General features: G+C 29.1%; 1 protein-coding gene across 1 annotated transcript in view; it reads left to right on the top strand.

Moving 5' to 3' along the window:
- Positions 1-9,986: 9,986 nt before the first annotated feature.
- The window catches only part of LOC129229430 (uncharacterized), a 33,610-nt gene continuing 29,943 nt past the window's right edge, over positions 9,987-13,653 (top strand). The window contains exon 1 of the mRNA XM_054863738.1: positions 9,987-10,008. The gene's annotated coding sequence lies outside the window, so the exon portion shown is untranslated. The remainder of the gene's footprint in view (positions 10,009-13,653) is intronic.

The following is a 13,653-nucleotide window of genomic DNA, read 5'->3' on the forward strand; positions in this document are numbered from 1 at the left end:
TGCCTACCAAAACTAGATGCCTTAATAGAGATACTTAAATTTGGCATATTTGTTAATATACAAATTTATTTTTTTAACAATATTATATTTTTCATGTGAGCTGTTCCATACTACGCCAGACAATGAACTAGGAGATGGTCAAAGGGGTATCAAAAACTTATATTTCAAGTTAGTACTTTTCAATTATTATTATTCATCTGAAGGTTTTGAAAGGATTTTTAAAACACTTCAATAACTTATATATTGTATTAAATTTGGTGAATAGTTTCTCATATTTTTCACTTTGCTATTTTTACTACTGCAGAAAAAAAATCGCATCCTCTTTTAAGCTTCATACATTTGGTTTTAAACAAACAAAAGTTAAAATCATTTGGAACAAAAAAAAAATGTATTTTATTGAAAACAATAAGCGAACCAATACAGGTACAATATAAGTTGTTATTTTATCAAAACATATAAACTATCTATGCAAATGTCCATCAAAAAAGCATTAATAAATATTTAGGTTGTACAAGATATCGGCATAATCATATTATGATTGTTTTTAAAATACATTTTAATCTTACCCACACTGCAGGCATAAAGGCCACAATCATCACATCTGGTATTAACGTTATATAGTTTTTTTACTTCAACTCCGATTTAGGTTTTTTCGTAAATATTTTACAAGATCGTAACCTTTGACATACAGATGTGAAAGTTTTAGTTGATTAACGTAACATTGTAACTTATAAAGCCAATCTTGGTCGCACGATACGTCATCAAAAAATTTTACACTGTTTGCCAGTGTAAACGAATTCACACCTTTTAAAGGGTTGTTATCGAATTTGAAAGCTATATAACCAATATTAATTTTACATCTCTTTGCGATGTGTAGTTTGCAAGCCAGCTGCCGTATTAGAATTCTCTCTAAGTCATTGTAAAAGACCATAATTTATTTCAAATTTATGCGTGGATATCCTTTAGCACTTACAAAATCAGTTTGGGTCATATTTACTGCCTAATCGTAGATATCCTTCAAATCCGAACTGGATTCGTAACCCGACAGGTTCAAAGCAGCTACCTTTTGAATTGAAGATAGGGAAAACGTACAATTGTCAAGTACGTACGAATAAAAGTCTTTACTTAGCAGGTAAACACTGGATATAAACGCACTTTGAAACATGAAGCATATCAATTGCAAACTTGTACCTCAAAAATAGCATCGATCATATTTTCTTTTGTAGAGGCGTCCCGTAACACTTGAATATCGCTTGAAAACAATTCATCTAACTTGTTCTTTTCAAAACACTTCTTCATAGTATTCATAACCTCAAAATCATACTTCACGAGGCTTTCGTTTACCAGCCGAGCAGGTTCAGTTTTCGGTTTTTGAAGTAGTGAATCTTTGGAAGGATACACATCTTTGGAATATTTTAGCAAAACTTCGACGAGTTTATCAGTTTTCAGTAGTACTGATGATGGAATGATTTTAGAATAATGAAATTTGATCATATTAAGAAACATGTAATAAAAGTATAGATCTATCATTTCACATTTATTCATTTTCGTCTCCTGAAAAGTAATATACTTTTCTGATAAATATTGTTTGCTTTTCCTTCTTGCTGTCTCTCTCTGTCTCTCTCTCTCTCTCTATATATATATATATATATATATATATATATATATATATATATATATATATATATATATATATATATATATATATATATATATATATATATATATATATATATATATATATATATATATATATATATATATATATATATATATATATATATATATATATATATATATATATATATATATATATATATATATATATATATATATATATACATATATATATATATATATATATATATATATATATATATATATATATATATATATATATATATATATATACATACATATATACATATACATATATATATATATATATATATATATATATACATATATATATATATATATATATATATATATATATATATATATATATATATACGTGTGTGTGTGTGTATGTACACGTATCTTGATATTTTTCTTTTAGAAAAAAAAATTAAATGACCTTATTAGGAAAAATCATCAGTGCAAAACATTTTAGGTAATTTAATCTAACCACCTGTTACTTGTAGATAACAGTTTCGAAAATTTTATATGAAAAGGGGGGGGGAGAAAAAGTTTGAATTTCACACGTTTCAAGTTACGAGATACCTGTTTCTAAAATTTTGTAAATTACATAAGCACAAATCGATGACTATGCATATTTTTAATCTTCTTGTGTAAGGGTTATGAAATTTCAAAAGTTTTTAGTTACTTGGAGAAATCTGTTTTCTTATGTCAGCTTTAAAAAAAAAAAAGCACTTGAGATAAGGAAATTTGCTATGATAAACAAAATTTGTCAACTTATATAAAGAATGTTTAAAAAGGACCCAACAAAAAAAGTCTTGTTTTCAGGTCACGATTTTCTGTGCTCCTGACTTGGAGCTTTCCTGTGCGCGAGAGAGTGTTTTCTCACCATGAGAATTACAGTTAATGGATGAAATAAATAAATAAATAAATAGGTGTTCAACAAAAAATCGAGTAAAGTAAAATCCAATTGCAACGAAATTCTCAAGTAATGTGAAAACCATTTAAATTGAAGGCATAAAATACATTTAGATGGCCCCCCCCCCTAAGAAAAGAGTTAATACCAAATCTTTCTATTGATGTCAAACTTTATTAAAATCAGCTACTAACAGTAATACTAATGCTATAAGTGCAAAAATTATTAATATTGGTGTAAATACTACTAGACATACCACTGAAAGAAAAAATATTAATAATGAAAATACTAACAGAAATAATAAGATTAATAAACATTCGAACATGAATGAGAAATCTTCATCCATTGACTATGATGAGAAACGCTCAAATTTTGACATAAATTCCTCAAGCATACTCTTAATAGTTTTGCAAATACAACGAACACTGAAAGGTTTGTTCTTCCTTGTTAAATCTCTTTACTAATATATGTCGCAGATTATTAGAATCTTATCTTGACTTTACTTCTGCCCGACGAAAATAGTTTTTATTAATTCTAACCTTGTTTTCTTCTAAATGAAATTAAATTAGGAAGGAATGTTTTATGGTACAAGATGCTTCTGAAAATGAAAGGTAAAAAAAAAAATCTTGCACTAAAATGTAAATGCACTTTTAATACACAAAAAAAAAGGATCTATTAATTATTTAAAAAAAAATCACTTTTTTTTTAATGGTATAAAAACTTACATTTCACTGAAATACTCCAATCATTATTTATAAAGTCACCTGTAAAAAACCTAGACAAGATATCTTCTTTCTTGAAAAAAAAAACAAAAACATAGGAACTTGTGGTACTAATGGCCAGCTCAAACGAACCGGAGAAAAAATGTAGATATTTTAATTTGGGATTTGATGCAGAACTAGTTGTTGAAGTATTCGAAAACAATATTGTTATTAAAATTCAGAAATATATATCAAGCAGTGAGACTACATATTATCCTTCAACAAAAAAGTACGTTAATTTCTCACCGAAAACATGGTACCATATTTGCAAGCACTTAAATAATTTAAATTTAATATATACTTCTTCGTCTTTTGTGGCAAACAACAGTATTTTAAGACTTGTCTTCTCTCATTCTATTACTCTTTATCAATTATATATTAGGGGAAAATATCATCAATTGAAATTAAACTATATTTGCTTGAATCAAGAGCACATACAAAAACTTAAAAAATACGAGAAAGATATTAGTAATGAAATAATACATCAGATGTTTCACTACCAATTACCTCAGCAAATTCAAATTTTAAACGGATTTAACGATAAACAAGATGATGAAACAGTGAGTGCTAAATTTTTTGCAATAGTGGAAAATCATCTATCAGTTTCAATGAGAGAAATTTTCGAATGTGATGGATGCATCGTTAATAATTTTTCACAGCGCAGACATGAATGTATAACTACGAGTGAACGTGACAAATACCATTATTTAGGGAAATATTGTATTCTCACCTTGGACATTTCTCAACTTGCTGTTCAATTATTTCATGTTCTTAACCGAACGTTTTTATCTAACCTTTTAATTTCTGACATATTTAACCTGTTGTTTGAACCGGTTTCTGGTTAAACAGGTTTGTGCTGAGAAATTTTTGAACACACCTCAAAAAGAAAAATAAATAAATGAAAGGAATAATGTTCTTAGTAGACAAAATAAAACGAAGTGCCGTGAAGGACAAATATTAAATGCCTTAATTTATCTTAAAGTACTGGTTTTCCTCCCCCACCACCAGTAAAATTCCGTGAAGTGTATGACAACATGACCTTCAATAAAACGAATTCGAATAATATTTTAGTAGTAATTAAAACCAATGTGTCTCCCTGATTTTTTTTCTCTCTCTCTTTAAGTTATATTCAGAACTTTGTTCTAAACATCCATTATTATTTGGTTTCCATGTTAGACATGAAAGCCTTTAATTTCGTATTTGCAATTTGTTTAATACATAATTCACTATCCATGAATTTTGTGTAAATATGTCGTATATCTGAATATTCCTTGTCTGATAATGGAAATTGAGTTAATACTTCATCGATTTTTTCATTTACTTCTTCTGAAGATGAATAATCCCTAAACAGCTTTAACAGAGTAGCATAAACTTTTCTTTTATCGTTAGTTATTTCATACATAAGACGAACACATTTCACATGTTTTACCGAACAAGAGTTACTAGATTAATAGTCATGTTGAATCTAAATTCGGTACATAGTTTCTCATCGAATGAGGTTGCAATCCACTAAATCCATCCACTGCTAAAATTCTATGTAAATGAGTAACATTCGGAGCTCGATCAATTAAAAGCTTAAGCTCAGGTAAAGATAACTCTTCAAAAGCTTCCAGTTTATCCTGAACTTCATCCATAATTCCTGCATCACGAAATAAATTTTTAAGAAATGGAACCATGTAGGAATGAATTGGGAAATATTCTTTAATTATGACATGTTCCAGTCCAAACAACTGGCAAATTTTAGCAATTTCCGGATCGTGTTTTGACTTGTTAATGGTGAAGTTACATAATGCGTGGTTTCGTATTCCACAAGAGAGTTTAATGACGATTCGTAAATATTTTTTTTCTTCTTGATTCATCCTTACTTTTATTGTACATAATACTTAATTAGTTTTGAGTATCGGAATGTTATGAGGAAAACTAGTTCTTCCATATTTTTAATTATCCTTCACTTTTTGCATCTTTAAACCTATAAAAGTTTATACCCAGTAAACATAAAATTTGACTGAAGCATCAATATCACGTTTTGAATCTGGCACTCTGAAATAAATGTTCTCTCATCAAGAGGAGCGATGGGATTTTATCAATTTTTGAATCTGAGGTGAAGAAAGAACGCAGCGCTTTCTCCAGACAGAAGCTGTATAAATTGTCTCCCTTCTCATTTTGCATTAAATAACTCTCTCGATGTATGCTCAGATAATGAAACTACATAAATGTAAAAAAAAAAAAAACAACAGAATTCGATTTCTTGAACTCCAAAAAAAAAAAAAATCCTTCAACCTTAAATTCATTTTAATAAAAGCATTGTTTAACAGTGATCAACACTGAATTGCCGATTGAAGGTATGAAATTGTCTGATTAAAAACATTACTTGTTTTGAACAAATGTATTTTTTTTTTTAAAGTAGTGTTTTGAAACATTACCTTCTGTACTGAAATATCTATTTCTCTATCTAATGACATTCTTTCTATGTAATTGATTTACTCTATAAAACAAAGTCACTTTCGCATCCTCATATAAATAATAACCGATGATAAATTAACCTGCGTGTTTCAACAATGAAACTCGCGTCACGGCATGAAAAATGAGGTCTATACGTTAATAAATGTCATGATTTTAAGAAATTAAGTATCTTTTTTGTTGAATTGGAACAACAGCTGAAAAATATTGTTATTAAAGTTGTGTTTATGGAAAACAAAATATTTTAATTTCCAAACAAAGGAAAAAAAAAGATTACATAATAATATATACATAATAATAAAAATAATAATAATAATAATAATAATAATAATAATAATAATTAATATATATATATATATATATATATATATATATATTGTATGAAAATATTTTGCTTTTCATAAACAAAAATCTAATAACAATAATTTTCAGCTGTTGTCCCAATTCAACAAAAAGATCCTTAATTTCTTAAAAACCTTAACATTTACTAAATTATAGAACGCCATTTCACAAATTTTGAAAGTAATATTCAGAATATATCTATTTATCAGCATTTCAGAATGAGTTCTATCTGCAATGAGTCCTAAAGCACTAATTATATACAATTAGTCATTCAAAAAAATAGATGCTTCACAATCAAAAGAAAGTGAATTTTATCTTCTGCTAGCAAAATGGTTTGCATAACAGCTGCATTTTCAAGAGCCATCTGGTATTTTCTTTTTACTGTGAATACTAATTTTTCATTTAAGAGCTTTGAATTAAGATGGAAAGATGAAAAACAATTTCAAAATTGAATTTGCCTAACAATATTTATATTTGCAAGGCACACAAACCAGACATTTTTTTTTCTTCAAAACCTATTGTTTAATTCTGAAAAGTAATGCGCTTTATAGAGAATTGCTTTATACTGGTCGACGTTATAAATGTATTCTACAGTATTTAGTGAAAAAGCTGTGTTATTTCAAAGACTATTTCTCAAATGTGACATTTTTTATCTTCATCAGGCAATTTTCTTTGAATTTGTTTTCTTCGAACCTACTTGCTCATGGTAATTTTCCTTCACACATGAATAGAAGAAAAAGAGGAAAAAAGATACATTTTTGGTAAGTACAGTGCTTAAGTTCCTGTGTAGGTTTATGTGTAAAACAAAACTAAATACATATTTAACGAAGAAAGAAAGGGTGCTCTACAGTCACTCAAAATAATAGCCGAACAAAAATACCATTGCATGGTGTTTGATAACTGAATTAGTTCCTAATTTTCACAAAAAATAAATCAGGTGAACTATAATAAAAATGTCATGAACTGATTTTAATAGAATTAGAATTATTGTGTCTTAAGATTTGGTCGGAACCTTGGGGATTCTATACTGCACTATGTAATGATTTATATGAGAATATTTTTATTTGAAAATGAGAATAAAAACAGTTTGGACCCTATTCAGAGAGCCTTATATAAATAATAGCTAATGATCGAGTAACCCGCTTGTGTTTCAACAGTAAACTGACACGATAATGTGTTTTTTTTTTTTTTTTTTTTGGTAATGTTTAACACATGCAAGGAAAAGGCTTTATCCAGACAAGGCTAAACTGGATCCGGTAACTTAAAAACTGTTTTACGATCATTATTGTCGAATATTGACCAAACTAATCACACAAATATACAGTAAAACCTGTAAAGTTGACCGTTTTTGTCAGGAACGGAATTAGTCCTATCTTATATATAAAAAAAAAAAAAAAACTCTGTAACTTGACCACCTCTCTATCTCGACAATTAGACAATTAATATATACCCGCTTTGGTTTGGAGTATTGTAAAAAAAAAAAAACTTTGTAAGTTGACCACTAGGCAAAAAAAAAAAAAGCATTAGATTGTACTAAAAGTTTCATCACTTATGCCTGAAATAAGTAATCAGACATTTTAAAAAAAATCTATAAATGTTTATGTTTCCATCGAAATACATTGGGCTAATGTTAAATCCTAGAAAATGCGGTAAAATTCAAAAAAAAGGGTTATTTTTGTTAAAAAGTAGATTACCATGGTTACAAATGTACAAGAAAAAAAATCAAATGAAAAAATTTGAGTCGCTTTAGACTTGTTATGAATTTTTAGGAATTGTTAATATCAAGTAAATAGTTTTTCGTAAGCAAAAAGGCAATTTGTTTTTTTTTTTTTTTTTGATTGAACAGAAATTTTTTAATTTGTATGATACTTTACGTGTCATTTTGGTAAATAATCTCTAAAAATATATAAAAAAATTTCTTATTGTTTTACAGCAATGTTAAACAATGAAAGTGTTTTTAAAGTATTCCATTTAGTTAAAAAACTAATGCATGTTGCAAATAGGAAAAAAAAATCTACTCTCTATTTTATTATTATTCTCTATAAGTTGATCACATGTCCAAGTTGATCACTAAAATACTGCACCGCAAATGGTCAACTTACACAGGTTTCACTGTAATTGCTTTTTCTTTCTTTCTTTCTTTCTTTTTTTTTCAATTCACAGAACATTGTAAAATTACTATTTTTATGTACACAGTTTCAAAAGTACATTAACCATGAAATATAATCTGTCAAATGTTATTATTATTATTATTGTTATTATACAAGATATTAATGCTCCTATAAACCTTCCGAGTACCAAACTACCATATATATATATATATATATATATATATATATATATATATATAAAAGTTTTTTTTTTTACTTTTGTATAAAAATAATTTTCAGCTGTTGTCCCAATTCAGCCAAAAGACAATTTCTTAAAAACACTTTTTTTACTAACCTAACTGTGAAAATGAATTAAAGAATATACTTTAAAATCAAAATTATAACCTTTATCATACAAAGCTATCCTGGGATCTTTATTATATAGTTGAATATTGAGATCTAGGAAATTAACTACCTCACATATTTATTTCAGCAGCAGTTCATTTGGGTAAATTCCTTTATATAAATTGTGACCCCCATTTTTTTTTCTCCTGAATTCCAGTAGATAGCGTTACATGTTCTTCAGTCTCCTGAAATGATACTACACGTAACAGTTATTTATTTATTTTTTTAAAGATACCGGATCCAGTTCAGCCTTGTTACGATAAAGCCTTTCCCTGCATTTTTAAACATTACTAAAAATATGTTATCATGGCCTTGGAGCGAGTTTCATTGTTGATGAGGTCAAGAGCGTTACTCTTTTATGAAATAGTGATAAACTCAGTCAGAGGTTTGAAAAAATAATTTTCTCCGTACATGAAAAAAAGAAATTCTAATCAATAATAATAAATAAACAATATATATATAAATAATATATATATATATATATATATATAAGAATATTAGAATATTTTGGTTTCAGTAAACACAAAAATATAATAATAAGATATATTTAATAGCAATATTAACTATGGAACAAATTTTCATTTCTCATAAAAGTGTCATTTTAAGCCTTTTTCAAATGAATTGAGGTAGGATCAGGTGTGGGATTGAATGGGTATAAAAACATTATTTGTTATTTATGAGAAAGCAATAGAATCATTTTAAATCGTTGAAAATTTGTTCCATAGTTAATATTGCTATTAAATATATCTTATTATATTTTCGTGTTTACTGAAAACAAAATAATTCATACAATATATATATATATATATATATATATATATATATATATATATATATATATATATATATATATATATATATATATATATATATATATATATATATATAGATATATATATATATATATATATATATATATATATATGTATATATATATATATATATATATGTGTGTGTGTGTGTGTGTGTGTGTGTGTGTGTGTGAACTTTCGTTTTGCAGTGTTGTTTTTTTTGATTTGTGTAAAGAACTGTTGTACAGAGCGCCCTCTTGTGGGAGGAAAACTTCGCCAGAATGAGAAAACGCGAGAGACGGGAGTCGGGATGCTTGAGCGGAAACAAGCAAGTGTTCCAGACGGGAACTCTGTAGAAAATTATGTTGTAGTTCCAGATGGGAACTTATACTTCAGTGTCAACTATTTGTGTTTGTGTTCGTACTTGTACTTGAATGTTTAGTGTGAAATTAAATGTGAGTGTCGTTCAAGAGAAGGACTTGTCTTATTTGTGTAAGCAACGAGAGTTGGAAGATCTATATTTACATGGGGGCCGTCCCGGATGGAATTAGGATCGAATTGGGATGTAATTAGGATATAGTTCCGGAAAGTCTCAAGAAGTAGCAGTGAGTACTTTTTACTGATTTATTTTTACTGTGTTTATCCAAGTTCTGTAATTTTGAAATATGGCGTACCTAGCCAGAGTTAGGAAAAATGATCTTCTTACTCTAGTTGATGAGCTTGGGCTGACAGTACTGTTAAAACCCTAAAGTAGCAGATTTAGTTAAAATAATAGCGAGTGATAAAGAATATGATGAAGAGTTTACTAGAGCTATTCTCGAGCGAATGCAGGATGAAAAAGAAGAAAAAGCAAAATCGGAACTCGAAGATAGGGAATATGAATTAAAGAGATTAGAATTAGAATCTAAACAGCTAACAAGTTTAACACCGTCCACCGCAAATTGACATTTCTAAGCTTATGTCTCGTTTCGATAAAAACAGTGACTTGAGCATTTATTTTTCATTGTTTGAAAAACAAATAAGTCGATTGGACATTCCAAAAGACAATTGGGGTAGTTTATCTTTTAGGCCTTCTACCATTAGACATTGCTAATTTAGTAGCGCGAGAACCGGACCCACAAGCCAGCGATTATGAATATGTTAAAAAGATCTTATTAAAGCGATTTAAACTTTCTCCAGAGCAGTTTAGGCAGAATTTCTTCACTCATAAAAAAGAAGCAAATGCGTCTTGGCGTGATTACGCTTACGAATTGAACAACTTTCTTGAAGAATGGATTAAGGGATTAGACATCGACAACTTTGAAGAATTAAAAGACCTTTTTGTTGCTGATCAAATTAAGAGAAGAATACCGTTTGAAACTAGAGATCATTTTATTGAGGAATTGCCAAAATTAAATAAAGTAACCGATTTAGTAAATAAACTAGATGAGTATGAGACTGCAAGATTTCACCTTAAAAAACCGACTTCAAAAGATCCAAAATCCTATGAAATTCAAAATAATTTGAAATATGAAGGTAAAACCAAATCATTGTCAGCTCGTTCGCAAGCAAGCTCTTCAAACCAGTACATCAAATGTTTTGGTTGCAATGCTATGGGTCACAAAATTTCTTAGTGTCCTAACAATGCAAGGGGAATTAAGTGCCAAAAATGTAATGAATATGGTCATCGGAAATATGAATGTAATAAAAATGTTAATATCAATGATGTAAATAAACCTTCAATTAATACATGCAGTAATAGTAATGAGAAATTGTTCAAAAATATTCAAATTATGGATAAATTATTAAATGCAATTTTTGACACCGGATCAGACTTGTCAATTGCCAAATCCGATTTTTATGAGCATCTCGGAAAGCCTAAATTAATACCTTGTGATATAGTATTGAATGGTATTGGAAATGAAAATGGTCAAGTCTATTGGTTATTTTTATTCAGATATTGTTGTTGATAATTTTAAAATTCGCGTGAAACTGTTTGTGCTCAAAAATCTCTGTTGTGATATTTTAATTGGAATTGATGTAATTAGCAAACTTAATATTTCATTGTCGGGATCTACTTTAAAGGTTCTAGGATTGCGAGAAAATTATTCAGTTAATCTTTTTTCCATCAATGTATCCATGTCAAATCAGCTAGCAGAAAAAAGGGATCAAAGCGAAATGACCTTGGCAGGGAGAAGAAATGATCCGCTCATTTCAGTTGAAGAGGGCATAATTAATTCAAAAGCCGAAGTGCAAGGTCAAAGTTTTGTAGCTGAACCCAAGGAGGGAAAAAGGAGAAACCCAAGTGAATCTTTAGTAGTGGGTGTAGAAGATATTGAAATAAACGATAGTAAATCACAAAATGATTGCGTCAACGTTTTAGCTACACTTGTTAACGGGATAAATATCCATGAATTAGATTTGACTCATATTGCTAATACACAGTTGAGAGCAGAGGTCTTAGAATTAATTAACTGTTATAAACCACTCAAGATAAAGAATTCCGAAGTGAAAATGAATATAATTTTGACAGACGATAAACCTGTTAATTTATCTCCCAGACGTATTTCTTTCGCGGAACAAAAAATTGTTAATGATCAGATTGAGGAATGGTTACGAAATGGAGTAATAAAACATAGTTCTTCAAACTATAGCGCGCCGTTGGTATTATGTCGTAAAAAAGACTTATCATACAGACTATGCATTGATTATCTACAATTAAACAAAAAAAAATTATAAAGGATAAAATTCCGTTGCCTTTGATTGAAGATGTCTTGGATCATCTTGAAAAAGCTAAAGTATATACAACGTTGGATTTAAAGAATGGGTTTTTCCATGTTGACATTGACCAGAAAAGTACCAAATATACTGCCTTCGTGACAACAAAGGGTCAATATGAATTTTTGAAAGCTCCATTTGGTCTTTCCGTATCGCCGAACGTGTTCCAAAGATATATTTTTGATATATTCAGAGATTTAATGCGCGACAACACAGTCATTATTTATATGAATGATTTAATTATTCCGTCCGAAAATGCGATAGAGGGACTTATTAAATTGAAAAGAGTTCTTAAAATAGCTTCCGAGTATGGAGTAGAGTTCAATTTCCGAAAATCTCAGATTTTGAAGAAAAGAATTGAATTTCTGGGCTACATAATAGAAAACAACACTATTCAACCATCTCCGACGAAAATACATGCAGTTCAAAAATTTCCTCGACCAAAAACATTGAAGCAAGTTCAAAGTTTTTTAGGCCTCACAGGATACTTTAGAAAATTTATTCCGCATTACGCGCAGATAGCCAAGCCCCTAAGCGATCTTCTGCGAGGTAACAAACCCTTCGAATTTAATTGTGAACAAGAAGAATCATTTGTTAAACTCAAGGAAATGTTGATACATAAGCCAGTTTTACATATTTTTACCCAAGGAGCCCCTATAGAGTTACACACGGACGCTAGTAGTCATGGGTTTGGAGCAATTTTATTACAACAATCGGAACAAGGACAATTTCAACCAATTTATTACTTCAGTAAGAAAACATCACCCGCACAAGAAAAGTATTGCAGTTATGAATTGGAGGCCCTCGCAGTAATAGAAGCTCTTAAAAAGTTTAGACACTATCTACTGGGATCAAGATTCAAAATAATTACAGATTGTAGCGCTTTTCAAAAGACATTGGACAAGAAGGATCTTACTCCAAAAATAGCACGATGGGTAATGTTCTTACAAAAATTTGATTTCGAAATTAAACATAGGGAGGGTGAACGAATGAAGCATGTTGATGCTTTAAGCCGTAATGTTGCTTGCGTAGTAACGCGTTCACAAGATGCCATTACAACACAAATTGCAGCCGCTCAAGAACTTGATGACTACGTTAAAACACTTAAAACACTCATTGAACAAAACGGAGAACAAAACGGTCATTTTCTTAAAAATAGTGTAGTGTATAAATACGAAAACGGTAGAGAATTGTTAGTTATACCTGAAGCTATGAAACTGCAAATTATACAAAACATACACAATCAAGGACACTTTTCCGCATCTAAAACTGAGGAGGGTACTTAAACAAGACTTTTATATTCCTAATGCACGAAAATTAGTAGAGACTGTAGCAGCTAATTGTGTAAGCTGCATCTTATGTAATAAGAAGCGAGGAAAAGGGGAAGGAATGCTTCACCCAATCCCTAAGAATAATGTACCTTTAGACACTTATCACGGTGATTTTATAGGACCTCTTCCGTCCACAAACAAACGATACCAACATATTTTTAC

The sequence above is a fragment of the Uloborus diversus genome, chromosome 9 (assembly GCF_026930045.1).
Source record: "Uloborus diversus isolate 005 chromosome 9, Udiv.v.3.1, whole genome shotgun sequence".
Taxonomy (NCBI): domain Eukaryota; kingdom Metazoa; phylum Arthropoda; class Arachnida; order Araneae; family Uloboridae; genus Uloborus; species Uloborus diversus.